Source organism: Meleagris gallopavo, chromosome 11 (assembly GCF_000146605.3).
Source record: "Meleagris gallopavo isolate NT-WF06-2002-E0010 breed Aviagen turkey brand Nicholas breeding stock chromosome 11, Turkey_5.1, whole genome shotgun sequence".
NCBI lineage: Eukaryota > Metazoa > Chordata > Aves > Galliformes > Phasianidae > Meleagris > Meleagris gallopavo.
In genome coordinates this window covers 21141971-21169616 of record NC_015021.2, presented here as the reverse complement: position 1 = coordinate 21169616, position 27646 = coordinate 21141971, and the positions used below count along the sequence as shown (strand labels likewise).

Genomic DNA, 27646 nt, shown 5'->3' with positions numbered 1-27646 from the left:
AGTGACAGATTGATGACTACAATAGACTAATAATATTGTAAGGAATGTAGTTTAATTCTATATACGGTGAGGTTATGTTATTGTTATTTAAAATGCAGAGTGATTTCAGAAGTTGGAAAGCCACCCTGAAAACAAGGGAATGTATTTCAGCTGTCTTCTCTAATGCAGCTTCCTGACACCGTGCTTTCCTCTAGCATATTAAACTTTGTTTTGGTGAGTCATGTGTGCAACATATGCTGTGAAAAACAGTTTTAATGACCTTTTTGACAACACTTTATTTTTCTTTTTTCTCCTTCACTGTATATGTGAAAATCACTTGATTGACAGTACAATCATTGGATTGAAAACTCTGGTAGCATTTCTTTTCTATAATACTGAAACTGGAAGGAATATTCATAGACACATTTGGAAGCCAGAAGCTAAGCCAAATTCACCTCCTGCCTTCCTTTGGAACTGTAATTCTCCGTGTGTTTTAGGTAGATTAAAGTAGAATGCCACAGACTGATACTTTTATAACAGTTTTGGTGGAATGTTTTTGTTAAGTCATTGAATATCTACAGTGTGAGCATCATGGAAACCAAAGCTTACCTCTTTGGGGCACTTCTGAGAAGATATTTAGGCTGTGTGGCTTCTTTGACTTTATATTTTGTTGCACACTTTCACTGGTGCATGCAAAATAAAGTTTTGCAGTTAAAATTATGTATGGAGCAAGCATAGCAAATATAAAATCCTTAAAAATGAATGGTGAAACGTAATACTTGAGGTGGATAAGGGTGGGATGCTGGAGCCCACAAATATTTCAGCTCTTGAGCAGAGCAAATGGCCCTGTGTGGTTTCTTGACTCCCTTGTATTCCAAACTTTCTTCTAGTTCTTCCTTACTACTGAATACTGGCACATATTCATAGGGGCATATTTCAATTTTTCCCCATTAAAGCATTCAGATTTGAAAATAAAAATAAAAAAAGCACGGAGTGAGTAGGTGGAAGTCCTTTGTTGCTGAGCCAAATTGAAAGATGGGCATTCTGTAATTTTCTGACACAGTGGGAGCTCTGCATAGTGGGAAAAATAGCTCTTGAAGCTACATTTCCCTTCATCAGCTTGTGTGCCGTGAGTATGCTTCCTAGTTAAAACTTTTAAATGACTTTAATTATGGAAACTAAGAAGGACTGCTGCAGAAATTATTCCCACACAAAGTAAAAGGTCATTAAAAGTTTGGACTATCGAGCTAATTTGTGAACAAGGCTGTGCATGAGGTGCTCTAACAGCGGTAATTACATTGCAAGATCTCCTTGTTGCTGCAATGCTTTCCTACCCTTTTGTCCAGCTCCTGGCAGAGCACTTCAAACTCTTCTGCAATATGAATAACAAGTGGTCATTGCTGAAGTTTATTAACCACAAGCTTGCCGTAAAACCCACAGATGTGTGGCTCTGTAGTAAAAACACAGCTAGATATGGCAGATCAGATTCCTACTGGACTTGTCTTAAATCTTGATTGAGTTGTAAATGGCTGCAAATTAACTTGATTTGCTTCTGAGCAGAAAGATGGGATGGAAGCATTGTTTTCTAAACAGGACTCTGTTCAATGTTGAAAAAGTGTACAGTCTTTACTGTATTAAGGAAAGAAATCCATACAGGGACATGAAAACAGATCATGCACTCACTGATGTGAATAAATGTATTTTCAGGTTAGGACAGCTAAACAGGAACAGTGTCTCTACCACCTGCCTGGGCAGCCTGTGCTTGACACAGAAGTTTTCCCAAATATCCAACTCAAAGTCAATGAGAAGTATTGCAACTGCAATCAATGAGACATTTTCGTGAATAAACTTTTGTGAAACAGCATCCAAAGATTTCAAGCAATGTGTGTGCTTACTTTAGAAGTAAATAAATAGTAAAAATAGAAAACGTTATCTAGATTCTATCAATATCCATGGAAACTAATAGTAGAACTTTTTGATAATTTAGAAAATAATATTCTAGTTATTGGATAGCGATGTTAATTTCAAAATATAATGAAATAGAATTTGTCTGCTACAAGTCCAGATTAGTAGAAACCAACTGTGTTTTCCAGAGCTGGGTTTCATCTTCTTGGGCACCTGCCCCTATCCTGAAGCAAGAAAGGGGAACGAGGGAGCTCTCCAGGCTCCTTCATATTGCTGCTTGAAATTCGGGTTGGTTTGTAGGCAGGCTTTCATCTTTCTTTCAGCATGTACAGGTTTGTAAGTTTATCTCATTTCATGCAGAGTTCAATGTTATCGCTCACGCAGCAGCTTGTAAACTAAGTGTGAGAGCTGATAGCACTGTAGCTGGCTGCAGCTCCTGCTCATTACAGCACGAGCTGTGTCTCTGTGCCTGTGTGAGCAGCACCTGTAGGAACCAGAGATGGGGTTTGAAGGTGACGTATTTTGACATGAAAGGAACAGAGTGCAGCAAAAGGCTTGGAAATGTAAGATAGCGAAAGTCCCTGAAGTACTGAACCACATTTGAGAGCTTAATTTTTTCCACAAAAGGGTTGTTAGGTTAGCTAAAATGTCCTGGTTTTAATTTATTTGTAAGCCTGTCTGTGTACAAGTGATGTATATGCATCCTGATGATACAGGAGGTGATGTGCTGTGTTGATACCTCCCTCTTTGTACAATGTTTTCCAATATTTTTATGGGGGGAGAAAAGAAAAAAGAAAATTTCATCTTCAGCATGGAGCTATTGCCTTACCTTAAGGTATTTTGTGTTCTTTTATTTTGTTTGCTTACTTTGTTTTTGTTTCTTTGTGTTTTTTTTTTTTTTATTAAAAAGTCTTAGGCAAATAAAGAGGTAGGTCACAGAGGTGTCCCATAGATAGATATCTATATTTTCTCAAAGGATTTAGCCATATTTTTTCTTTTTTGTGGTGCTAAATACTGGGTTCCCCTTCTACCAAAGTATTTTGTATGTATATACATGTGTGTATATTGAAGTAGTATAATAAATTCCAACTTATAGTACTTAATGTGCTACTGGAAACAAGGGGATTTCAGTGAGACTTTGTAGTTAAACATGAGCAAAGATCTCATGTATAACTGGAGAAAACAAGGTTGAAAAGCTTATTTTTCCATCTTGTAGGAAAATACTTTATCCATTGAATTTAAGATTTCATGGCTTGTTTTCAAGGCGTAAACTCTTATGTCCTCATAATACCATGAGGTATCACTGTGCCTTCTGTCCCTAGACCAAAGACATGGGTGTTCTTCTAAAACCCATGGTCTTGTACAAGAGTTCTTTTGCTCAGGATAAAACACATTGTTTTCCTGCTCTGTTTGAATTTGGTTCTATTTTGCCTACATCCTGATCTGAACATTATTAAAAGATACAGTGAAGCTTTCAGAGATCGTCTTAAGTTTCAAAATTTTATTTGTTTCCTCAAATCCCTAAGCAAACCAATGTTGTTGTTGGATATGGCATCTTTCTCTGTATTGTTTTAAAATAAGGATGGTGGCCATGTTTTATTATTTATTTAGAGTAATAAAAGACAGCCTTTAGAAGTAATTGGGGATGAATACAAAAGCAATTGCAAAAAAAGCACAACAATATAAATGTAAATCAGCCACATTTTTAGTTTTCAGAGCTGCGTTAGGCCTCCATTAGTTGGTCCATTGTGGTAATCCTTTTCAAATTGTTTAATTTTCTTTTCTAAATCCATGCTTTCATTGATCTACATCTTTACTCTCCACAAGTTTCTTTAATGATAATCCTGTGAATAAAAGCTAATATCTGAGAGATTTCTGTCTGCATGGCAGAGTAAGCTTGGAAACAGGAGTGGAGAAGAAGTTGGTTTTCAATTATGTTTTTGAGTTTCTTACTTCTAACTGTTTCTATATATGTATGTATGTATGTATGTATGTATGTATATATATATATATATATATATATATACTTACAATGCTCATGCTGTATAATACAAAATATAACAGCTAGCCAAACTTGATGCTGATGCATTCTTTACTACTTATGGCAAGCTAGAAGCAGATTGCAATTCCTTCAAGCCAAGAAAGGAAAAACTGAAGTTAATTTGGGCTTAAGAAATAAAAAGCACGTATATGTGAATTTTTAGTTTCTTTGATGCCCTGCATTCATCACATGAACGCAGAGTCACTGCACTGAGGTATCAGAAGGGAGCTGGGATAACGGAGAGATGAGCGCTTTGGCAGAATGCCTTTGATCAGTAAACAGAAGGCACAGTCTGACTTCATCCTGCCTTCCAAACTGAGCAACCAGAGCAAAGAGCCCGGAATATGTCATATGAATAAAATATCCAGTTCAGTGTTTGAGTTCGTCAAAAAAAAACATCTGTCTCTGTGGCGCAATCGGTTAGCGCGTTCGGCTGTTAACTGAAAGGTTGGTGGTTCGAGCCCACCCAGGGACGGAGTTTGTCATCTCTTGATCTTTTAAGGGAGCCTTGTAGCTGCTGGAGAGAATCCAGAGGTGCAACCCACCAAGAGATGATGTCGGGAGGGTCTGGAGCATCGCTGCTGTGAGGAGAACCCAAGAGCTGGGGCTGTTCAACCTGAGGAGGCTCAGGGAGGGGGACAGTCAACATCAGTCCCTGGAGTCCAGGAGCTCTCCCTATCCATCAGGATTTGTACTGTTCAGGCTGTAATTGTTGAAAACTTAATTAAATGACTTAGCTGTATGTTAGGAAAAATCTATCTGGTCAGACGTATCAGTGAAATATTCATCTAAGGAAAGTTGTGAAAAAATACATAGATAAAACTTCTCTAATTTACTTTAAGGTGAATGAAGGGCAATGTAAGGAGTGAAGAAGTCTATTTCATGATCTGAGTCAAACTTTTTAATACATTTTTCAGTCTTGGTCCCTTTCAGATGAACGTTACTGCTTTCTTAAGCAAATCCCAGCCTCTCTTTTGTATCTGGAGAAAACTTTAATTAAAGCTGACCAAGGAAAGGAACATTATTCTAGGGTTTCCTGGAAGCAAAACTCCTTTGTTCGTGAAGATCTGTTCCATAGCTGCTCTTTGTACAAACCAAAGAAATAGGAGGGGCAACGTTGGCACATCTCTGTGAATTGACCCACAAGGTTGCTTGTAAAGCAGCTAATGGAACATTCAAGTATGGGCAAGATTTCTCATTCCTGGTGTATCTCATCATGCTCCTCACTTCTTAAACTCTCACCTTTATTAATGCTATGGCCCTAAATCTGTCATTAAAAAGATGGGTCTGTACTCATTTTAAGATATTCCTTTATTCTGTGTAAGGTGTGGCCCACACCTTCAGCTCCAGAGGTGGTAATTTATTCCCTCAATTCCAGTTCCTCATTCTATTATATAAATCTTTTTAGGAAGATACATACATACATACATACATACATACATACATACATATATGTATGTATGTATGTATGTGTATATATATGTGTGTGTGTGTGTGTACACATATATATATATATATATAAAATATATAAATTCCTTATTAGGAAGGACGCTGGGGAGGTGGGAATATATATATGGCAGGAGGAACAAGCAATGCATTCTGGCTGATGTTTGGCGTTATTTTAAAGACAAAGCCATGAGCTACAAATGCCACATAGACTGAGCTGAAATCTCAACTACTTGCAGAGATGCTGGCATTTTAGAAGATATCAGCAATTTTTGAAGAAAGGAAAACTGATTTGCAGGTGGAATATGGAAATATCATAAGCAAGGAGAGAGCGAGATTACAGAGAATCTATGGAAGAAAGTTGAAAGCTCTGAAATCTGTAGAAATTCCAACATTGCTTTCGCTCTGGAGAGAATATTGTAGGTTGGTTGGAATGGGTTGGAACTGTAGGTAATACAACGTGTAGCTCTGAATGCAGAAGGAGGATTTGCTGAGCACCTGTGGGAAACGTGAACTGCAGTGATGTAGTTTTAGGAGGTTGAAATAATTATTTGCGGGTGTTTCCATCTTAAATGTTCCCCCCTTTATTTTAGGTATGAGCCATCTAGATTAGGAAATATGTTCTCAGTCTGGCTTTAGTACAAACTGTCATCTCTTTGCACAAACCAGTTCCATACCATTAGTAAAGCTAGTCAATTTGTAGTCTAACATGCTTCCTTCCCCCCATATATTTTTTGGCTCTGTGTATTAGGCAAAAAGGAAATATCTGACTGAAATCTGTGTGTGGATTCTAACCCTGTGTGTGGATTCTAACTGTGTGTTTCCAGGTAAAGACAGCAATAAATCCTCACTGACTGGGTCTGCAGTTTGACTTTTTGTCTTACTAAGGAAGACACATGTAGTCAATGGCTTTGTTTGGCTTTTCCACATACCCGGCTTTGGGCGATATTCTCCATGACTTGTGAACTTCTCTTATTTCTTACAGTTTTTTCTATTTCTGAACAGTGGGATGCCTGAAATTACTGGAGCTTTGAGCTAATTCCAGAGCTTTCATTTTCTGAAATCTGTCTCCCAAAATCTGAAAACTTTGGTCAAAGGCAGGACTTGGCAGTTCCAAGTATGCAGCTTCAGAGCAAGGTGGCTGCAATTCCAGGTATACTGCTTGGCACTAAATTCTTTCACTGTAGCTTGTTTTGAGACAAATAGTTTGTTCTAAGCTGTATTAGATGCAAACTGTCTGCTTTTGTCGATCTATGTATAAACACTACAGCACTGATAAATTAATCAAATTTGCTGTCCATAGTAATCAAACAGTTTTCCAATATGCTTATACACAGAGAGTTTGCCTCTAACTGGGAACATTGTCATACTTAAAATTATTTTTCCTTGCTGCATTCTAAATTGCAAATCAAAGGCATTGATTCAACAGATTTAAAGACATTAAAGACATCTCCTCTTTCTAGTGCCTTTAACCAAACGCTGCACATGAACTCACGCTTGGTTCAATCAACCAGATGTAAGACTGTGAAAATGATTTTATCCAAATGCAGCCAAGGGTGAAGTACAGCAAATTGAGTCCAAACTTTTCTACATAATGTTTCACTCCTGAGTGCAATCTGCAGAAAAATATAATGAGGTGTCAGTTTTACTCACTCTATGCTAACCAATGAAGGATGTTAAAAATGTAGCATGGTTAATACAGTGATTTCACTTTTAAATTTCCCTAAATCCCTGTTCATTTTGCTGATTTGCTTTCCAGCTAAATACTGTAAATGAAAGCAATAATGAGTGATGAGAATAAACACACTTTGCAATATACAAAGCAAACATTAATAAACCAGAGCAGCGGAGCAGCAATAAAGGTCACTCGTTCTCCAGAGACCATAAAAAAAAAAGTTACCTTTAGTGAAACCAAGAGCATCTTATATTCTGATAGTCATTAACAAATTTCTCATGTTCCTGGTGCAGGGGAATATAATCAGGGAAACATGAAGTCAGAATTAGGTCTTCTAAATTTGAATGTTCATAGTCTAAAATACAAAGCTCAGAGGAATTTTAACATATACATACCTGTGTTGCTTAAATATTTCTCCGTCTTTACTGTGAACATGACTGTTCTGCACTTAATCCAAGCACATGTAATCAGGAAATATTCATAACTTATCCTTCTTCCAGTTTATTGATTTGTCATGTAATTGATAGAGAAATAGCAGAAATCTCTGCTGTGAAGATTGCTGTGTAGGATATTAACTGGTGTTAATCAGGTATTTCAAACCAATTCTGATAATAAATTCCATGTTAATATAGACTATTATCAGTTACATAGTGAAAGAAGAAATTCGAGATCATACGCAGAGTAAATACATATCTGTTATTTATTTGTTTTAAATTATATTCAGAACAGAAATCCAGGCAAGGATCCTTAATCTTAATCATGGAAGCTATTTAATTGCACTGAAAATTCTCAGTTGTCTTGATACTACTTGCTCTTTTTCCCCCACTGCTCTACGTGTATTTACTATAGGACTTCAGGTAGAATATCTACTCTATTTTGAGGCATGTCAAGTGATATCTAAGTATGCATAAAATGACAGGGCATGACCAGCAATATACTGCTGTATTGGGCAAGTTGTAAATGGATTCATTCTAAGTAGCAATATGATTTGCTGTAAAAGTTATGAAATAGTTAAAAATCCATGAATCTATAAAAGCTATAATGTGCAGAAAACTCAAGTTTTCATGTAATATATGTGAATATATGAATGTATGTAAATGCATATAAATACACAGATACACTTTCTTAAATGGGGCATATTTTAGAGTCCTATGGTTAGAAAACAAAAGCAAATTTGAAAAGCTTCCTTTTTTTGATCTGGTGGCTTTTTCCTTTTTTTTTTTAATGTTATTTTAAGTAATGGGAATGAGTGGGAGCATGGGCACTTTAAGTTTCCCATCTGCTGATAATTATGTTCTGATGTTCATGACCTATAATGATATTTTGTGGAAAAAGACGAGTGCAGTGATTTTTTTTTTCTTTAGATGGACTTTAAACATTACATTGTGATGTAGTATTTAAAGGGAGTGCAAGTGGGCAAAATATTTGACAAAACCAGAAATTAATTGAAAATTTCAAAGTTAGTTAAGCTTATTTCTTTGAGTGCTTCAAAATAGTTCTACGTTCTTCAGTCAGGAATAAAACTGGTCCTGTTCTTAAGCACACTTGAAGTGTTTCCAGGTAGATCTTTCTTTTTTACACCTATTCTGCCCAGAATGCTACGGCTAGAGGTTATCCTTTATACTTCATCCCTGCCACACAAAGAGAAATGGCCTCATAAGAGCAGGCAATTAGGAATGGATCAAAGGAATGTTATGGCAGCAGTGGTTTTGTTGCAGCGTGCCATTCTTTCTATACCTTCAGACCATGTTAAAACATCCTGTCTATTTATTTTATTTTATTCATGTTGAAACTAAAGGCAAGCTTATTGGTACAGATGTAAGGACGGACTTGGAGGAGGTGATAATCACAGCAAGAGAATTCTTGGGAAATATTTTCTAGATGAATTGACACTTCTCTGCTCTTAAGTTGGTGGCTTTGTATTGTTGGTTTGGTATTGTTTTGTTTTTTTTTAATGAAAACCATTTCTCAAGCGTTAGTGCACAAATGTATAAATATTTTAGTGCTTTCTGGGAAAGTAGTTTTGATGTAATTCAATATTTACACCTGCAAAAGGCTCAAATGTAATTTCTCATGACAGTGTCATTGTTATAGTCTAGGAACAAATGCAGGCAGATAACAGGCAGCATTATCTGAAAGGTCAGGAACAAATTAAATAAAAGATTGGACCCATCACTATTGTAGACTGTTGTATGCAAGAGGCAGGGGTATGTAAAAATATTGCACTGATATAAGGACATTATCGCCAATGGTTGTAGCAGTGATTTACATGCTGGTGGCGATATCTGCAATACATGGTTTTCTAAATAAATCTGTTCTCTGAGGTAATAAACACATTTCTTCAATGTATTTCAGCATACGTGACCTCCCCAAATGCAGCTGTATTACTCCTGAAAAGTAGCATATTTTACCACTGCGGCCCAGAGGAGTGGGGTGTGAGGGAGCCAGAAAAAAGAAAACCAGGGCAATTTCCTGAAAAAATTCTTCTTTTCCTATTGGCATTGGTTTGTCTGTATCCAATATTACACGTGAAACCATACTGTATATATCGTATGCTCTGGAGTCATTTACTGCAGTTTTCAGTGTTTGTTTTCAAATGATTTGCTATTCCAGTGCAGAAAAGCAAAAAATACTTTTCCCTTAGGAGAAAATAAAAGTAGTTTTTATCACTATAATCTTCTAAGTATAATGAAATATTTTATAAAACACAACCGAGAAATGGATTAATAACCATACTTAAGTACAAATTGTTTAATGTGCAGTGAAGCATTCTAGTTTCCACATAGATAAATTGAACAGAAAAAGGAACAAAAGGAGTCACTTCTGCAATTGGAGGGAAGCTGCCATTTTGCACCAAATATTTCAAACATAACCATAGTAATTTCAAACAGAGCCACTGTCATTTCAAACATACCTTAGGCATTTGAGGAAGACATTGTTCTTTACACTAGATCATTGTGCCATCTAAGGAGGAATTTGTCCCTAAAGTAGAAAAAAGGCAGGCCTGAAACAAATCCATTATTAGAATGATGCTTTTCTTTTCACTGTGATTTTTTTTTTTTTTAAGACCTTATCATACAATTTTATCTTGATTGAAGCAGACAGTTTGCATTGGTGAATTAATTCTTAGTGTTCTTCAAGTTTATGCTCTTGGAAACTGCTAGTCAAAAGTCATTAAAACTTGCTTACAAATATTATTACTTCCAATCTGGTAATTTAACGTAGAAATAACCTTCATAATCCTATTTTCTGTATCTACTTCTTGTTTTCCATTTCTCTTCCTCATTTGTTGCTGTTTATTTTTCATTTTCTATTTCATATTTTTCTTTTAAGAATCTGCAGTAAGTTAATAATCAGCTAATTTGCTATTATTAGACGGACAGACAGTGAAGAGATCGTACTTTTTAGTGGTCAACAAGACCCAAATCACAAGTAATGGACCAAAACTTAGTTACTCTCAACAACTGCTCTTTGATTTTGTACTCTCTATGTTTTACAGTGCATTTATAAAGCAAAAATGTGTGGAATTTCAGAGCTTTCCCTGTCTCTGGGATGTGATCCTGTTGAGGTTAGAGCTACTGGATGTGTAGTCATACAGGGAAATGTGGTGCTCTGTAAGCTAGTCAGGCTGGTGTGCTTATGCCTCTTCCAGATCAAGCACAATCTCATCTTGTTAGTTCAAGGCTGCCCACATACTGTTAGATGTGAATGCAGATATGATGGAAACGAGGAGTGAAGGAACCACGCTCATTAGATGGTGAAACAAGTATCTCTGCCCTTGAGAAGATTAATGAGATTTGCTCTGCTAAAGAGCCTGCTATATTGTCATCTGAACTGTGGAAATTTGGATATCCATTTTCTCTGTTGCAAATCGATGACATTTTATGTGAGAAATGTGACTGAATATGTGTGCGTATATATATACGCGTGATTATGTGAAGGAAAACTAAATTACAGCTTCACAAACTGCTATGATGTAAGGATCAAATGGCTGTGATATGGTTTCAGAAAGTACATGCTATAATAAAATATGAATAGGAAAATCAATATGCAATATGCAGTTTTTATGGGAATTGGTTTTGCAATGAGTTTAGAGAGATTAGTGCAATCTGGGCAGTGTTGACTGCAGTGTCTGTTTTGTGATTTGGGAAAGGGCATTTACTGGCTTGTCTACATGCAAAGGTTCTGTCATATTTACAGCGCTGGAACTGAAACACTCATGGTGTCTGTGGGTATGTTCCATGCATGCCCCAAACAATGGAGTAACAAGGATGTCCCACAGCTAGCACTGCTCACATTCTGCAGGCACTTCAGCTTGTGTAATCAAGCAGAAAGGTCTGCAGGGCAAGTTTCACTTCTCTGAATAGCCAAAGAACTCAGTTAGTCAAAGTCTTCTGTTACTTTTCTAGTTACCCACTCTCACTGTATCCATTTTGGTTTATTTGCTGGAGCACTTTTGTTGCATCTGTACTCTTGATAGTTATTGAGAAGGCAAAGAGAGGGACAGCATGTGAAGTATTAACATTAAAGAGCATTTACATCCTTTAATTTATTATAACAAAAAGCTTTAATAACAGTGTAGATATCCCATGCTGAACTGAAGCCTTCCTAAGCAGTACAAAGAGATGAAATGTAATAGGCTGTATGCATAGTTGAAATATCATTGCTACTTGAAGTGCAGCACTTTTACTGAGAGTGCTCTCTAATCCATTTTAAATTGAATATGAATAGTACCATGATAACGCCATCTTTTTTCATCACTATGTTGTTTTCCTAAAACTCAATCATTGATCGTAAAAGCCCCACATTTCTGTTTGAGTCTGTTCCCAGAGGTGGTTTTGTACTTGTTGTGCATATATATTTTTAGTTTTATAAAGCCTCTTAATGTCGGAAGGAGTTTACTGAAGGCAAAATGGAGGTAATGTATGGTTATTTACGCTAGAATCTCTTAACATTGTATTTTTAATGATTACTAGAGATGTTGGCTTTCATTTTGCCAGAAGAGGCAAAAAGAAGTGCTTATAAAACACTTCTCTTTCCATGATGCAACTACTTTTGATTAAAAAAAAAAAACTAGTCAATGAAAATAAAAATTCTACTCCTGGAAGCATTCCTGAGCAAGCACTGCCCCATCCTTGTCATTTTTCGGAAGAGGGCTTTATCCACCCCCATGAACTGCCCAGGGTCACTGAGATTTATTAGCAAGGTGAGTTAGCTCCTGTCATGTGAAAAGTTATTAATGGCTTTGTGACAATTCACATTAATTGCATCATGTGAACTTCCATTATCACTCTCATCTGTATCCCCCTAAAAATATCAAGGTTATCAGTTATTTATATTCTTCCTCTTGTTTCAGTGACCTCAAATTATATCACTGTTTTTCATTCCACAACAGTTTTTATTGTTTTATATGTCATGGGAGTCAAGCAGGTTAGTAAAGCAATATTCTCAGCCAGCTCTAAAACCTGGTCAGGTTTCAATTGCTTGTTTCTCTACAACCCAGCTGTACATTTAAAACCGTGCCTGTAAAGCAGCTTACGTACCTGTGTTTACAGCTTTTGGACAGCTTAGCCCAGTAGAACTCATTTCATACCCTTGACACTGAACAGATTGACAGCCTGCATGGAATGGGGCCTAAAGGCTCTTGGTGAGCAACCTGAACATGGAAGATGCTCAGTTCCTCTAAAACTAGATAACGTTAAGAGCAGAATAAACAAAATACCTATATGAGTCAAAGAAAGTGTAATAATGCCTAACTGTTTGCAGTCCTTGGCCATGCGCACTGTGGTAATAGGTTGTCCATTAGGAAATATTTCTTCTTTAAAAGAGATGTGATGCACAGGATGACCAGGGAGTGGTGGGGTCACCATCCCTCAAGATGCTCCAGCACTGTGGAGATGTGGCACTGAGGGATGTGGACAGTGGGCATGTTGTGGTGGGTTGGGTTGGGCATCTTAGAGGTCTTTTCCAATGTTAATGGCTCTGTGATTGTATGAATAACTTAATGAGAGTTCTCTGCAGTGGCAGTATGATGTATATAAGTGTCTGTGGTATTGGGGGATTGTTCTTAATGTTTTACCAATAGAGGCTGGAAGGTAAAAATTCCACCTAATTCTTACACAGCATTCCTTTAAAGAAAATTTTGAATGGAAGAGGAGATAGTTGGATGTCTCATAGAATCATAGAACGGCTTGGGTTGGAAGAGACCTCAAGAATCACCAAGTTCCGACCCCCCTGCTACATATTGGGCCACCAACCTCCAGATCTGGTACTGGACCAGGCTGCTCAGGGCCCGATCCAACCTGGTCTCAGAGCAATTCCCCAGGTAAATATTCAGCACTGCTGAGCTGTGTGAAGTGAGCCCAGCTAGAGTAGCTGCTTACACCTGTTTCTATAAGTATTTCTGCTGTAAGACTTGTCTCTGTTACTGACACTATCAAGAGTGTGTTTACATTCAGTATGGTATGATTTGCTTCATTTGGTTGTGGTTTTGACTCCAGTTCCCCAAGGGCTTAAAGGAGAAAAATATTTTGAAATGAGGGAAATTTCAACAAGTGATACCAACTGAACGAGCAGATGCAGCACCTGGAGTACCCCCAGCATGGCACAAGGAATAAAAGATCCTCTACAGAGACTCCTAAAGGTGACCAGCAAGATGTCCCCAGCAGAATCGGGTTTCTGTTGTGGCTGGCACTGCATAAACATCAAATGAGAAGCAGCACCTTCTCTGCAGCCAAAATAGAGCTGGTAAGAAATAAGAATGAGGGAGGAGACAGAGGCAAAATGGGTTGGCAAAGCAAAATGCAGAACTTGATGTCTTATGCTGTGACCATATTGTTTTCCTTGTTGGTAACACTAATAAATACTTAGGAAAACCAGTTACATTATTTATAATTCAAAAAATGAAAGCTTTATTTGCCTTTACTCATAAAACATGAAATTGAGGGGTGGTTCTAATGCTACTAAAAATGCTAATATTTTTGTTCTGTTTTATATCAATTATTTTGAAGAATATAAGGCTGAAAATTGAGATTTATTTAATAAAATGATTTATGCTACTGTGGGATATCTGTTTTAAATCCAAAGAATTCAGTGTAATAGGTGTAAAAATAGAGAATTAATTCTGAGATAATCTCCTAAATGCAGATGATATAGTCACTTAAGTCAAAATAGTTTTGAGGATGGATCTGTAAAGAGCAGGGAATTTGATTTTTTTAACATCTGACATCTCAAGATATGTAGAAGGGCAATACCAAGCACATTGGCAAAGTTGTACCAGCTTTGGGCTCCTTGAACCAATGATAGGCTCTCCAACCCTCCCAGGGAAAGGCTGATGTTTGTGCTTCTTAGACGTCTGAGGTTAATTCCCATTCTCTCTTTGTTTAGGGGCTGCAGCATGATATAGAGAAACGAGCAAGAGGCAATAGTTCTGCTTCAGAGCAACTGAAAAGTGATTTATTTTCATTAGACAGACACTTCCAACCTCTAGACAGCAAACTGAAGTTTGTGGTCGGAGCAGTACACTTTGAAATCGGTCAGAATGGCTTTATTCAGGTAATATAATTGTTGGAATGTTGGAATAGCCTGGAGTGCTTCCGTTTTCCTTTATGAAAGCTGGTATACAAGAATCCAAACAGGGGCTATAGCATTGTCTGTGCTCAACTTTTAGTTCTCATATTTGATTTTCAGCTCTGTCACGCACTGTTATTTCATGTCTTCTCCCTAAACTTTTCACTTAATTAAAAAGAAAAGAAAAAAGAAAAAAGAAAAAGAAAAAAGAAAAAAAGAAAAAATACTTTGAGCAAGTTTTCAAGCATTATTGCTGCTGTATTGCAGTTCTCTTATATAACATGCATTTTCACTGGAAGATCCAAATGCAAAGTTTGCAGGTGCCATGCCATGGTCCTGAGCTGAGCACTTGAATGGGAGATGGCAGGAGAAGCATTCCTTGCCTTCCTGTTCAGTGACTCACTTGCTCCAAAAGGAAGAATAAAGCCTGAGCTATTGTTTCAAAAAAACATCTTCTAAAAAAACACAGCATCCACCAGCTCCCAAGTACAGGTCTGCCTCTAGATTTTTGTTCTAAGATGTATTTTCTCACGTACCTGCATTTCTGAAGGTGGTATACATTCTTTTATTAAAATGAATGCCTTGGCTCTGTACTTGGTTGTTCCAAATACGTATTCCAAGCATGTGAAGGATGGCAGGCTGGAATGATTAATTAATAAGGTTTTATGAGAGCCTATTGCCCTATGCCAAGTTTTCCTTAAAAACATTCAACATATTTTTTCTTTTTTTAAAAAAGAGGCTTGGGAAGCCAATTAATTTTTTTTACCTATTTATTATTGTTTCACCTTAAGACATAAACTGCAAGTACTTTGATAAATGGGATCAAAAGTCTGTTTACCTTCCAAACTGCTTCTTGTGCTGTCAGGTGTTTGTTTGGGATCTCTTCACTGTACTTTTTACTGGCCACACCACATTGATTCTTATGTAATTGCTATACAGAAGGGGCTTGTGTCTCTCCTTTCTCAATTCCCTACTTTAATGCTGTGATAGATCAGGTCTCAGTGCTCTTGCCAAAGGTACCATTTGCCCTTTATTTTTAATACAGAATCATAGAATGGTTTCATAGAATGATAGAATCATAGAATGGCCTGGGTTGAAAAGGACTACAATAATCTTCTAGTTTCAACCCTCTGCTATGTACAGGATTGCCAACCACCAGGCCAGGCTGCCCAGATACAGGTTTGCCATCACTCTGTTTTGGAGGAACTGTAGATATATTCCTAAAGAGATATAAGATTGTTTTGTTCTGTTTTTTCCCCAATCAATTTATGTCTTGTGGAATACACACAACACCTACTAGCAAGACTAGAATGCAAATATTTATAAAAAATTATACCAAAGAGATTTTTTGTTTAGCATTTCTAAATGGTAGCTTTTCAACGCTACCAACAGCTCTGAAAAGTATTTCTTCTCATTCTCATCTTTTCTTTATTATACTGAATTTCTCTTCTGAGACCACAGAACTGTGGTCAAGTTGGTGGACATGCTTTACCACAGAAGTTCTCTATGGCATCAAGTAATGCTTATTCTCTGTTGTTATTCATGAAATAAGACTAGTGTTGATCAGCCCAGGTTTCATGCAATTTGTGGAACGAGGTTGTGTGGACAAAGCAAAGGAATTTCTCATCTTCTAATTGCAGTCTGACAAGGGCTGCTATCCTGTTTAAATATATATATATTTATTAACTACAGAGGAAGCATTGCAAACACAATCTGCAACTGTGATGTGACTTTTCCCTAGCCTCTAGCTGTGGCAGGATTCTAATAAACTACATGCAGGGAGCAATTTTTCATTTTGAACTAAAAAATAAAATGATATCTCAACAACAGTATCAGCTCCGGTGACCTCAGGATTGCCCGTCACAGCCCATCAGTCCTTGAGCGCCTGTCACATGTTGGGATTTTGTTTAAAAAAAATAAATAAATAAATAAAATGGCATGGTATCAACACATTTACCATACGAAACTTTTCTGTTAGTGTCTTCTCTTGTTTTATATCCCCATCATTCAAACCTAAAGCTTTAAAAATCCTGCAACTGCCTTAGAAGTAGAGCAGCAATGTTTGGTAACAGAATGCTCATTTCCTTTAAATACTTCTATTCAGCCCTGCAGAAGTAATCACTTTACAGAAGCTAATAAAGAATGGATTAAGCTCCAGCTTTGAAGAACTCGTCTCGAAAGGACCCTGAAACCAGTCTAAAAGCAATATTATCAGCATTAGAAGCTGAAAAAATTACACCAACAGATCTAGGTCAGTGCATTATAAGGAGAGACAATAGAACTGATGTCAGAAATATTACAAAAAGTCTTTCTCTAGTAGTCTGGGGGCATTGAAGTCATCAACTTGTTTTCATCTGAAGGCTTTGCAGCATGACTCTATGTACATCTGTGTCCCCGTGTTTGAGAGTTGGCTCACAAGGCTCTGCTTTGGTGTTTTCTTTTAATGGCCAACCAACCACTGTAGAGATCTTCATGAGAGCATGTTGTTGGATGTAGACTACTGAATAGAGGTGTTCATATACCCATGTGTATAAGTATATATTCTCAGTTCTCCAATTAATATTAAAACTGCAAAACGTGCCACACTACAAAGGCAAGTATTTGGTCCAGAATGCTCCTCTTGCCAACTCCATCTAGAAGGTATTAGTGGTGCTGCTGCCCCATACTTGTCTCTCAGGTTTTGCAGTCAAGACACTTCCATGACCAGAAGATCATCTTGTTAATCTCTGAGAGGTTATTTTTTTTTTCTTTGAATTTTTTCTAGTTGTTTCTGAAACCCTTTTAAACTTATGAGAACTGCAGCATTGCACAACAAGTGCTTCTGCAACCTCTGCTTGCTTAAAGGGAAGAAGTCCAAGTGATGCTGTGTGCTGTGAATATGCTGTTTTCATTAAAGCCCATGGAAGATGTCTCTGTGAATGCATGTGTATATGTATGTATACAAAATCTGAAGTCCCAGGGGCATCCTTCTGTGGAATATTATGTACATTATAACACTAAGTCATGCAATGTACCTAATTGCGAAAGGATGTTGATACAGACTTTTTTTTTTTTTTCTGTGAATGATGAAACTAAGATTTCAATTTTTGTATTACCTCTTCTGAAAACACAATTTTGTTAGTATGATTGAAGTGGGGGTAGGGAAGGTAACTGGAAGGTATATGACAAAATTATAAAAGCTTTTTTTTCCTCTGTGAATTCTAGTGGATACTGGGAAATGACTTATCTGGCAGCTGTATAGTTTGATTCTGTATACAACTGCAAAAGGTAATTAAGCATCTGAGAGGGGGAAAATATAAAGAGCCGGAATAAAATGAATGCTCCAGATACTAGAAAGCTCTTTTAAAGAATCAATTATTCTCTGAAACATGAGAAGCTCCATTACAATGGAAGGTAGGTGGCTGGTAGCCACCCCACTATATATCCATTTCTCAAAATAGTACAAGCACTTCTAGAGAGAAAGCCAAGTCATTCATTATAGAATACTCACAGGGCATATATTTTTTCCAAGAGAACTTTACATTCCCCTTTTGCAGAGGAAAGCAAATCTGAAATAAAGAGAAATGCTTATCAGGGAAACTGTGGTGGCCTTAAAGCTGCTATGAAGCATAGTATTTATGGGAAATGTAGTGATTTTTGTGTCTGTTCTGATTATTCATATCATTTAAATATTTAGAAAATTTAAAATCCTTGGTTTTGTACCAAAGCAAACAAAAAAATAAAACCCACTGTCTCTGCAGGTGTAGCTGCACAGTGTGATACATTCTTTCCTTAAAACAGTTAGCCTTCAGTACGCTTAACTTGCAGTTAAGTAGTGTTAAAGGACTGGAGAGGAAGAGATCTATCGCTAGAGATTGTTGCTTGTGTAAAGTGACAGTACGGTATGCAAAACTCTGGGTATAATTCATGGAAAAGGAGCCAGCATGTACAGTAATATGCTTGCAATATAATGGATTTCCCACAAGGGAAATCACACAGTTTTGCAAAATTGGCAAGCTAGATACAGAAAAGAGCCCTTTCAAAACTGATTTTTTTCTGCTATTACTTTTTGCTAGTAAGACAATAGATTAGTGTGTTATGCTAGTTTATATTTTTGCTTCTAAAGATTTAACTTTAGTAAGGGATTAGCAAAGCTGATGCGAAGCACTCAGCAAGGTAAAAAGACTTTGCTTCTGTTTTCCAAGGGATTTGATGTCTGACGTCTCTGTAGAACTTTACCCTGTAATGGCTGTCTAAGCATGTTGGAAAATCTGGCCCTTTGCAAGATGGATTAACTCTGGACCTTTGCTTGACAGATTAGTTTAACATATGAGAGAACTTTGATCAGTTTATGTACAATGTGGTGGTCTCTAATGAGTTCATTTTTAAGTACTTCTGCAGCATAAGCAGGGAAATAACCTCATTTTCTACAGTGCTCTTCCCTACTTCTTCCTGACATAAAATGTTACCCCTCACTGAGATATATTTTCTTCCAAAAGATCAGTTAATTGGAGCTAAGCCAACCTCCCTACAAGCTCATTGCCCTCCCTCCGAGCTTCTGCCTCTTCAAGACCTCAGAATAGTGCTGGACAACATTTCCTGGTAATGTGGTGAAGCAATGCACTTTTGGTAATAATACCGAACACATGGGATGAGTAACACATCAAAACCATAGCTTTTCCTGCTGTGACTTCATATAAAACAATCATGTAAAAACACATTGTGCTTTTTGAGTAAGTTTTTCAGCAACTTCAGCCAGGCTCACAAACTGGAATTTCTGACCTCTCCAAAGAGAACCTCAACCGTCTACATTTTTATCTAACTGAACTTTTATGGTGTAAATCATCCATGGGGGTAAGAACAGAGTGACGAATCTAAGTTAACCTACTACCTTTGTAGGACAAAATGACCGATGTTGAACCAGGGCCACCAGTTTTAGGGTTAAGAGGGTTAGCAGTTCACTTGGACCATTGAGCTGGCCATTCCTACTCATAATAACTGATTTAGGGATATCTAGAGGTGCGTGGGAAGTTGTTTTGCCTGTGAAAAGGTGTTGGTTAACAAAGATGTTGTTTTTGCTGAAGTAGAAACAGATGGGAAATGATATCACAGTTAATTCAGCATGGCAGAATAGTGGTTCCCTGAATATTATTTATTTATTTATTGCTGGCTTGCTAATGAGAGGTTGCTAAATGAGAGAATAGAAAGAGTAGAGAAGAAGTTTGGAGCACTCATTGTAAGGAAAGTCATTCATTACAATGAAAGAGGGCATTTCTGACATTAGTTGGATTCTGAACCGGTCTCTTTCTTTCTAGGCCAAAAGCAAGAGAGTATGTTATGAAATTAAGGCCCCATGATTATGTGCTTTGTTGTTTTGCTCAGTGTAAGTAAGTCAGCTCTCACAAGCCGCTTAGATTCATTTCTAGGTTGTTACAAATCTGTAGGAGTGAATGCGTGTTGCTGAGTAAGCTGAGAGGTTTTTTTTAAGAAAGGGCATAGTACTATTCCAAATGTTGCTGGTAAAGGTGGCCTCAGAGATGTTGCCCCATATTGAAGGCTGGTAGCAGCTCCTTCACAGTGAGCCCACACAGATCCTTTTTTTGTGTCTATTAGAAGACAGATGTCAAATGTATGCATCAGCAGATTCATCCAGACATCTGTCATCCCAAGTGGGATGACTGGTGGTGACCTGAGGCCTGACATCTGCCTGCTGCAATGCAACTGAAAGACATCAAATTTTTTTGAGAATGTGGGGACCACCTGAACAGACCTGAAATTATGAAGACAGGTGTCTGGGGCTTAACAGATGAAAACCACTTGCTGAAAATAAAGGTCATATCATGGTATAAAAGAGGTGACCTCTTTTCTAGCGCAGTTCGCCAACACTATCTATGGAAAACATCTGGGACAGCTCCCTTCAGCACAATATCCACAGTTCCAAGCTGTTAAAACTGTAGTTAGTCTTCTTGGGTTACTGCTATCCGCAGTACTCCTCATAGAAGTAAGCATTCTGCCTGAGACTGAGCCACAATTGCAGTAACTTTGGACAAACGCTGCAAAACTCAGAAGCAGGTAGGTAAGAAATTTTCATTTTTGTAAAGATTATGTTTGAGTTTTTTATTTTTGTAAAGATTCTGTAAAGATTAATGGATGTGTGCATTTTTATTGTTTTCTGAAAGAGTCATTATATATATAATTGAAGTTTAAACCTTCCTAAATTGAATCTTAATTGTGTTTGAGACTATGGGCTTTAAGCATTGCTCAGCAATCACCTCTCATTTAAGTAAATTGAAAAAGGTCATGATTCATTTGTGTTGAGGAATTAAGAATGATGTTAATTATTAAGTAATTGTAAGTTAATTATAAAAGTAATTGTAGTTATGGAAATCAGGCTATTCTCTGTATCAAACAAGACTTTTTCATTCTAGCCGAAGAGCAAGATCTGCAAATTGTTGTCAAATCAAAAATCTCTCTTAGGAACAGAGATCTTATCTGGATGGTGTCAGATTGAAACGACGTAGCTACTTTCTCCAGTTGACAAATGCAAGGTTATTCACAGCTGATTCTTGGTTGAATTCATGAGTTGAATATCTGCCCTCCGTACGTAATAAGATATTTGGACGATCAAAGCAACTGTAGTATCTCTTTTATCATTTTATTAATATTATAATTTTAATTAATAATATTAATATTATAATATTAATCTGTTATTATTTGAATGTTGTTTTTATTTCCTGTTAATTAATGATTGGGTTTACATGTAGTTATATGTACATTTAAACTTAATCAGGTTAGTAAATGCAGTGGCAAAATCTGTTTTCCCTTTTCCCAGCTCAAAATCATGAGAAAGATATGAACAATCCTTATTACTTGAAAGGTGATTCAGGCTCTGGGTAAGCAAAGCTGTTATCGGGCCCTTCTGATCTGCTTTACCTTTCTTGCTTTGCTACAGAAGCAGAAGTCAGATGGGGAAAGCTGAATGTGCGTGAGTCTCACTTTCGCCATTAATTCTTGGGAAGACTTGCATGTTTTAGCTGCTCTTTTGTGCCTTTGAAAGTATCATTCATCCAGCTTCTTAATTAAAATGGAGAATCGGGCAATAAAATATTGTAATCAGTGCCTCTGTTTGTGATGCATCTGAGGTGATACGTGCTTTGTGTTCATAGACAATAGAACTTCGAGAACAACAAAACAGCAGAAAATGTTATTTATTTTTCTGTCCTGCTCAGTGACCTTTGCTATTGGTGAAACCTCTGAAGTCTGGCAGAGAAAATGAAATCCAGGTCTAGTGTGGCTCATATTCAACTCAACAGCAAAAAGATTTTTCATCCTTCTTTCCTTTATGCAAAAGCTGTTTGTTGAGTTGACATTGTGAAATCAGTCTGGCTTGTTGTGAATGATGTATGAAAGAGGAAAAATCCCTGCCCAGAGCAGATGCTGCAGTAAGATCAAGGTGGTTGTGCTACGCTATCCTATTTGCTGTATCTGAGGCTGGAGGCATTTCTGGAGGTCACCTGGCCAACCCCTGTCCCAGCAGAAGCATACTGTGCTCACATGTTTACATGTCCAAGAGTCTATTAGTTTAGATTTTTTGAATTACATACATAAATAATAGTGACACCATCAGAAGTAACTGTTGCTGAAGTTTGAATCATTGCCTATCAATAAAGATTTTTTAAATATTTTTTTTCAAAGAGATTCAGACAAGTGGAATTTTCTAAACAAGACCAGATTAATATTGCAGCTGTTTTAGGCAATCTTGCACATAGGTTCACAAACACGAAATATTATTTTTGCTGTAGAAAATCATGTCTCTAACTCATTTGTTTTTTAAAAAGTTAAGAATGAAATTTTCTTATAAAAATTTTAAAAAAAAGGAAATCCTGAGAAATTGAGAAATTTAAATTGCTACAGTAAACTATTGTATTACTATAATAGTAGTATATAGTATTATTTACTATAATATCTTTCTCTAGCATTTACATAATTTCCCAAGTTGTTGCCTCCCAAGAAAAAAGGGAGGAATGAAGTGTTAAGATGTCTTGACAAGAGCAGAATACAGATTTAATGAGATGAGGAAAAGTAAACATAGTTATACTGCTCTTTTCTGTGTTACTGCAGACACTGCATGTTTAGTTGGATGTGTTTGTTCGTGCTGTGTCGCTGCCTTGAAAGCTGAATTGTGGGTGTGGATCTTACTGCTGGGGTGATTTCCAAATGGTGAATGATAATTTTGCTCAAAGAACAAGTAGGTAACGTAGATGTGACTAAAATTCAAAATTCCAGTAGTTTGTTTCTTCTCCCTTAGTATTTTTCTCTAAAGATGGGAGTATTTGAATAATTACATTAATTATTTTATTTTAGCTGTGATTTTAATTATAGCCTTAATCTTCTTGAGGAGAAATAACTAGGAAGTAAATCAAATTATTATTTAAAATTGAATGTACAGAACTTTGTAGTCAATGCAGAATTTTTCTCATTTCAGACATGAATTTGACTTAAAATCACCTTAAATAGACATAATAAATATTCACTCTTTATGTCTTATGTTATATACATTAGTGTTTTAACATTTTTCCATCCCTGGAGGTGTTCAAGGGCAATGTTGGAGGGGGCCCTGCTCAGCCTAGTTCTAGTATTAGATATGGAGGTTGGTGGCCCTGCCTGTGGCAGGGAGACTGGAGCTTGATGATCCTTGAGGTCCCTTTCAACCCAAGCCATTCTATGGTTCCATAATTCTATGATTTTTAGGATTCAAAATGTGCTTACTTGACCCTCAGCAGATCACCAGAAAGGAATAATCAAGACAAGTGTAAGATATTTCATGCCAGAGTAACACTGCTTAAAGTGATGCTCCATTCTTTTTGCTGAAGTACAATGAAGGTAAAACCTTCATTGAATCACTGAAGTCTAGGACAAGTGAATTGCAACTTTGGATTCTGAACAACCTAATCTTAATGTCATTCATCGATCATGATAAGTGATATCTTGGTACTGTATACATTAGCAAAATTTGTAGATCACTACTTACTACAGACACTGAAATGCCCATTTTGATATATTTTTCATAGGTATATACATGCCTCTTGTGGATTTTATTTATTCACACCTTCTGTCAGTGTAATTGTGCCGTCGTTAAAGTACTTGTTTTTCCTTCATTCTTATCCAGCTCAATAGATCATGAAGGTTAAAGTAACCTTAAGCTACATTTTACAATTCTTTCTAGTACATAATTAAACATTTAAAAAAATCGACATTTAAAAAGGTAACAACATTCATTTTACTACTGGAACAGATGCAACATGAATTTATTTAGTTCTAAAGACTGCTCTTATCGATGCCTAACTCATTTCTTCACAATGCAGAAAGATAGAGAAGTATGCTTTTCTCAAGGTTACAACCATCCTAATTCGTTCCAGGTTTCTGACTTGCAAGAAGTTACTCTTGCACATTCAGTGATTGATCACAATTTGCTGGAAGAAGATAAAATTCTCCATCCATTCCTCGATTATGATTCTTAAATGGAGTACATAATACAATCTGATATGTACATACTGCTCTTACATTTCAAGAGAATTAAATGCACGTACTTTAAAGACATTAAAGTCTACATCTTGGCTTATGTAAATTCATTTTATTCAAATATCACACTCCTCATGTATTAGAAGTCAATTTTCTTCAATTTATTTGTAATTGTCTCTGGAAGTTAACTGAACTCCAAATTGAAAGCTCACGATGTATATGTTGTATGTTGGCATTGTTTATCTCTATTTATTTCAGGGCCCTCACTGCCTCTGCTTTTATGGTGCCAAACTTCAGCTTGATTTTTGTCTCATGTTTTTGGTATTTCTGGAAAATATTGCCAGAATGGAAAACTGAGATCAGTCACAGTGAGTTTACACACTAGAGGATAGTCAAGGATTTGTACTTAAGTACCTTTTTTTACCAATGCATGTTTTACATTTGTATATATTTCGTGGTGCATTGCTCTGTACTTCAAACTGGGACTATATGTGCTGGTTGGGATCACACCTCTGAATAACATTGGGTAAAGACTCCCCAAAGAGTACAAGAATTGTCAGAGGAAGGATGTTTTGATGGATAGAATATCAAATCTAGATGAGAGCAGAACTGGGAAGCATGGGAAAAGAAATCTTATAGCAAGTGTTCAGGAAAGAACATTATTTATCACAATGAAAAGGAAAATAGCTATGAAAAATGAGATCAAATTAGGAAAGAAAAATGGTACTCTCTGCAACCATTCTTGCTGTAGCTAAAGATGCTTCATTTTTCCTATTATCAGTCAGGAACAGTCTATGTTCATTTTAAATGTATAATTATTTTTGTTATAATAATTTTGTGTTTTATTTCATCATCTCCTTTATAGAACGTGAAATCTCACAAGAGGACTCTTTTCAGTGCCCTGGATGAACAATATATTTACAGTATGGAAAAGTGTAGCTGTCTGCCTTTCCTCCTTTGAATGGCACTACTGCCTGTGTACTGAATAAGCAGGGCTGACGGAGTTCACATTAATAGACCTTCCTTTTAGAGAGAGTGGTTGTGTGTACTTCTGATAAACAATTAAATAAGCTTTTTTCCAAGTATTTCATTGTGCAGCAATAGACAGTGAAGGTGGAAGGACTGGAAAATGACAAAGCGTTTATCATGTAGTGAGAAAGCCTATGTGGTTCAAGAGGAGGAAATAATTGCTCCTTTTCTTTCAGAGATTATTCAAGTCAAATGCATCAATGGATGTTGCTGTAAAAGAAAGGTGCCAGCTTTGTTTAGGTAGAACAGAGAAACCCAATAGTGCTATGGAGCAAAGTGAGAAATATTAAATACGAATACACTAATGAGCTCTGGGTTACTGAATTGTGTACAGAACTGTATTTACTGTTCAACAGGTTTTTGTGTTGATTATATTGACTGCTTGTCCATATCTAGAACATAACGTTTTCCAGATGGTAATTAATAAATCCTTATTTGTTGCTCATCATCCAGCATTTTGACTTGACATGGAAAAACAAGCCTGATAATCTCCAAGCTGAAGGTGTGATGGGCCACTATACTGCCTTGGCTGACATTCCTGTTATTCTGAATCCTTCTGTGGCTTTTGGAAATCCAGAATGTAAGTACACACTTTCCACTTTTCCTCACCACCATGAAAATGAGAAAGATATGGGGTTTTTTTGGTATTTTTCTATCTTTTAAAAATTTTTTAAAGCAAGAGTTTTGATGGATTTCTGTAACTTCAGGAAATGAGAGTGTATTTGAAATGTCTCCTATAGGAAAAAAAAAAAAGGAGCTTTGCTTAAGTATTTTGGTGCAATGTAATTTCCTATGGCATGAGTTTAAGCAGTCAGGGTTACATGTTGATTCACTTCTGAGACAGAGGGATGTGAACATTTTGTGGATTTAGCCCAAACGTGGGAAAACGTGCCCTATAGGTAGCATGGCTTTAGCATGAGATCTCTGAAGGTCTTCAGTCAGAAGAATGCACAAAGGCAGATTAAAGATGTTTCTTCATCCAATGAATTAATCAGAGGAAAAACAGCAGAGTGCAGAGATGGGACAAGAATAAAGCATACAAGAAAGCAAATCTAATGATACGCTAGCACAGCTTTTTTTGTTTACAGCATTTGTTATTAATGGCATGGGGAGGATATTTAGTAAATAAATTGAAATATTTCAGTTAGTTTATACTATTATGGTTTCTTTCAGTGTGTTTGCTAAATAGATGCATACACAAATGAAAACTCAAGTTTTCTGACAGCTCTATAAGAAAGACCTTTTCTGTCCCCAAATGTCCTTTAATTTGATAAAAGTAAAATAATAATAATAAATCTCTATTGCTATCACCAGTCACGCCTAAATCACTGGGAGTACTTTATTAAAAGGAAAGACTGCAACAAAGTAAATTTAAGGCAGCAGAATTTAAGTCAGTTCTTGTGGGAATGGACTCCTGTTCCTTCCTTCAGACTGTGATTAATCTCTAAATAAATGAAACTACACAGGCATGAGACTTCAGAGGCTTCTGATTTTACAGTCTCTGAAGTGATCAGGTTAAATGGTGAGACAGAAGGTTTCCCAGGATCCACTTTTGCAGACTGCTGTGAATATTGCAGTTTCTTTGCCGCCAGAAACAGTGTATAAACATTGCAATGTGTATTTTATTCCTTACGATTGTCAGTGCCAGTGTTACGGTTGATCTGAATCAGGGAGCATCCTTTAAGTGCACACTGTGGAGGGAACTCAAGGTATGGTAATGGTGTTGTAATGGTGCTGCTGATAGCCATGTACGCAGCAACTGTATAACTGCATAAGCACATTTCTGCTCCTCTGCTGATGAGAGGACAGCTCATCAACATGTTTGGCCCAAATTCAGAATAACCTTTGTTTTTCTATTGCTTTATGGCATATGGCAAACAAAAGAAAACTTGAAGCTGGCTAATGCTGCCTTTCTGCTCAGCGTCTCGCTGCTGTGTGGGTTAGCAGGAGGTGTTTGGCCTGGGCAGACAGACAATAATACTGGTAATGCTCATGGGGGTGGCTTTACGTATTCATATTCAAGGGGCAGTTGAAGCTGTGGTTTAAGCTCAAAGTCAGGTCTTGGTAACTCAAATTGCTACCCAAGCACTATAAATTTAGAAAGCAGTCTGTAAACCTCAAACCAGCAGATCTATGATGCACAGGCTGAAGCAAAATAAATGAAATATCTTAAGTACCGTAGGTAATTGTGCCAAATCTCTTCTGATTAATATAGTTAATCTCACCACTTCCTGGCTTACAATTTTGGCCCATTCTCAAAAACAAAAGTCTTAATAGAAACTAGCGTACATGCAACATCTCCTGACAGTGGGTACGTAACAGCCTATTGAGGCTTAATTTACATTCCTGTCTTAAAGTGCTTATGAAATCTGAAGACCCAAAGTAGTCATAGCAAATTCTTCCCAGAAAACAATTATTGTACATCACTAATTCAATCATATTTAAAAAAATAAAAATCCAATGAAAATATGTAAAGCAAAATTGAGCACAGCTTTTTGATT

The 27646-nt window shown here is 36.8% G+C and overlaps 1 non-coding gene across 1 annotated transcript; it reads left to right on the top strand.

Moving 5' to 3' along the window:
• The first annotated feature begins 4326 nt into the window (after window positions 1-4326).
• TRNAN-GUU lies at window positions 4327-4400 on the top strand. Its single transcript has one exon. It is a non-coding gene; the product is annotated as a tRNA-Asn (tRNA).
• The last annotated feature ends 23246 nt before the right edge of the window (window positions 4401-27646 follow it).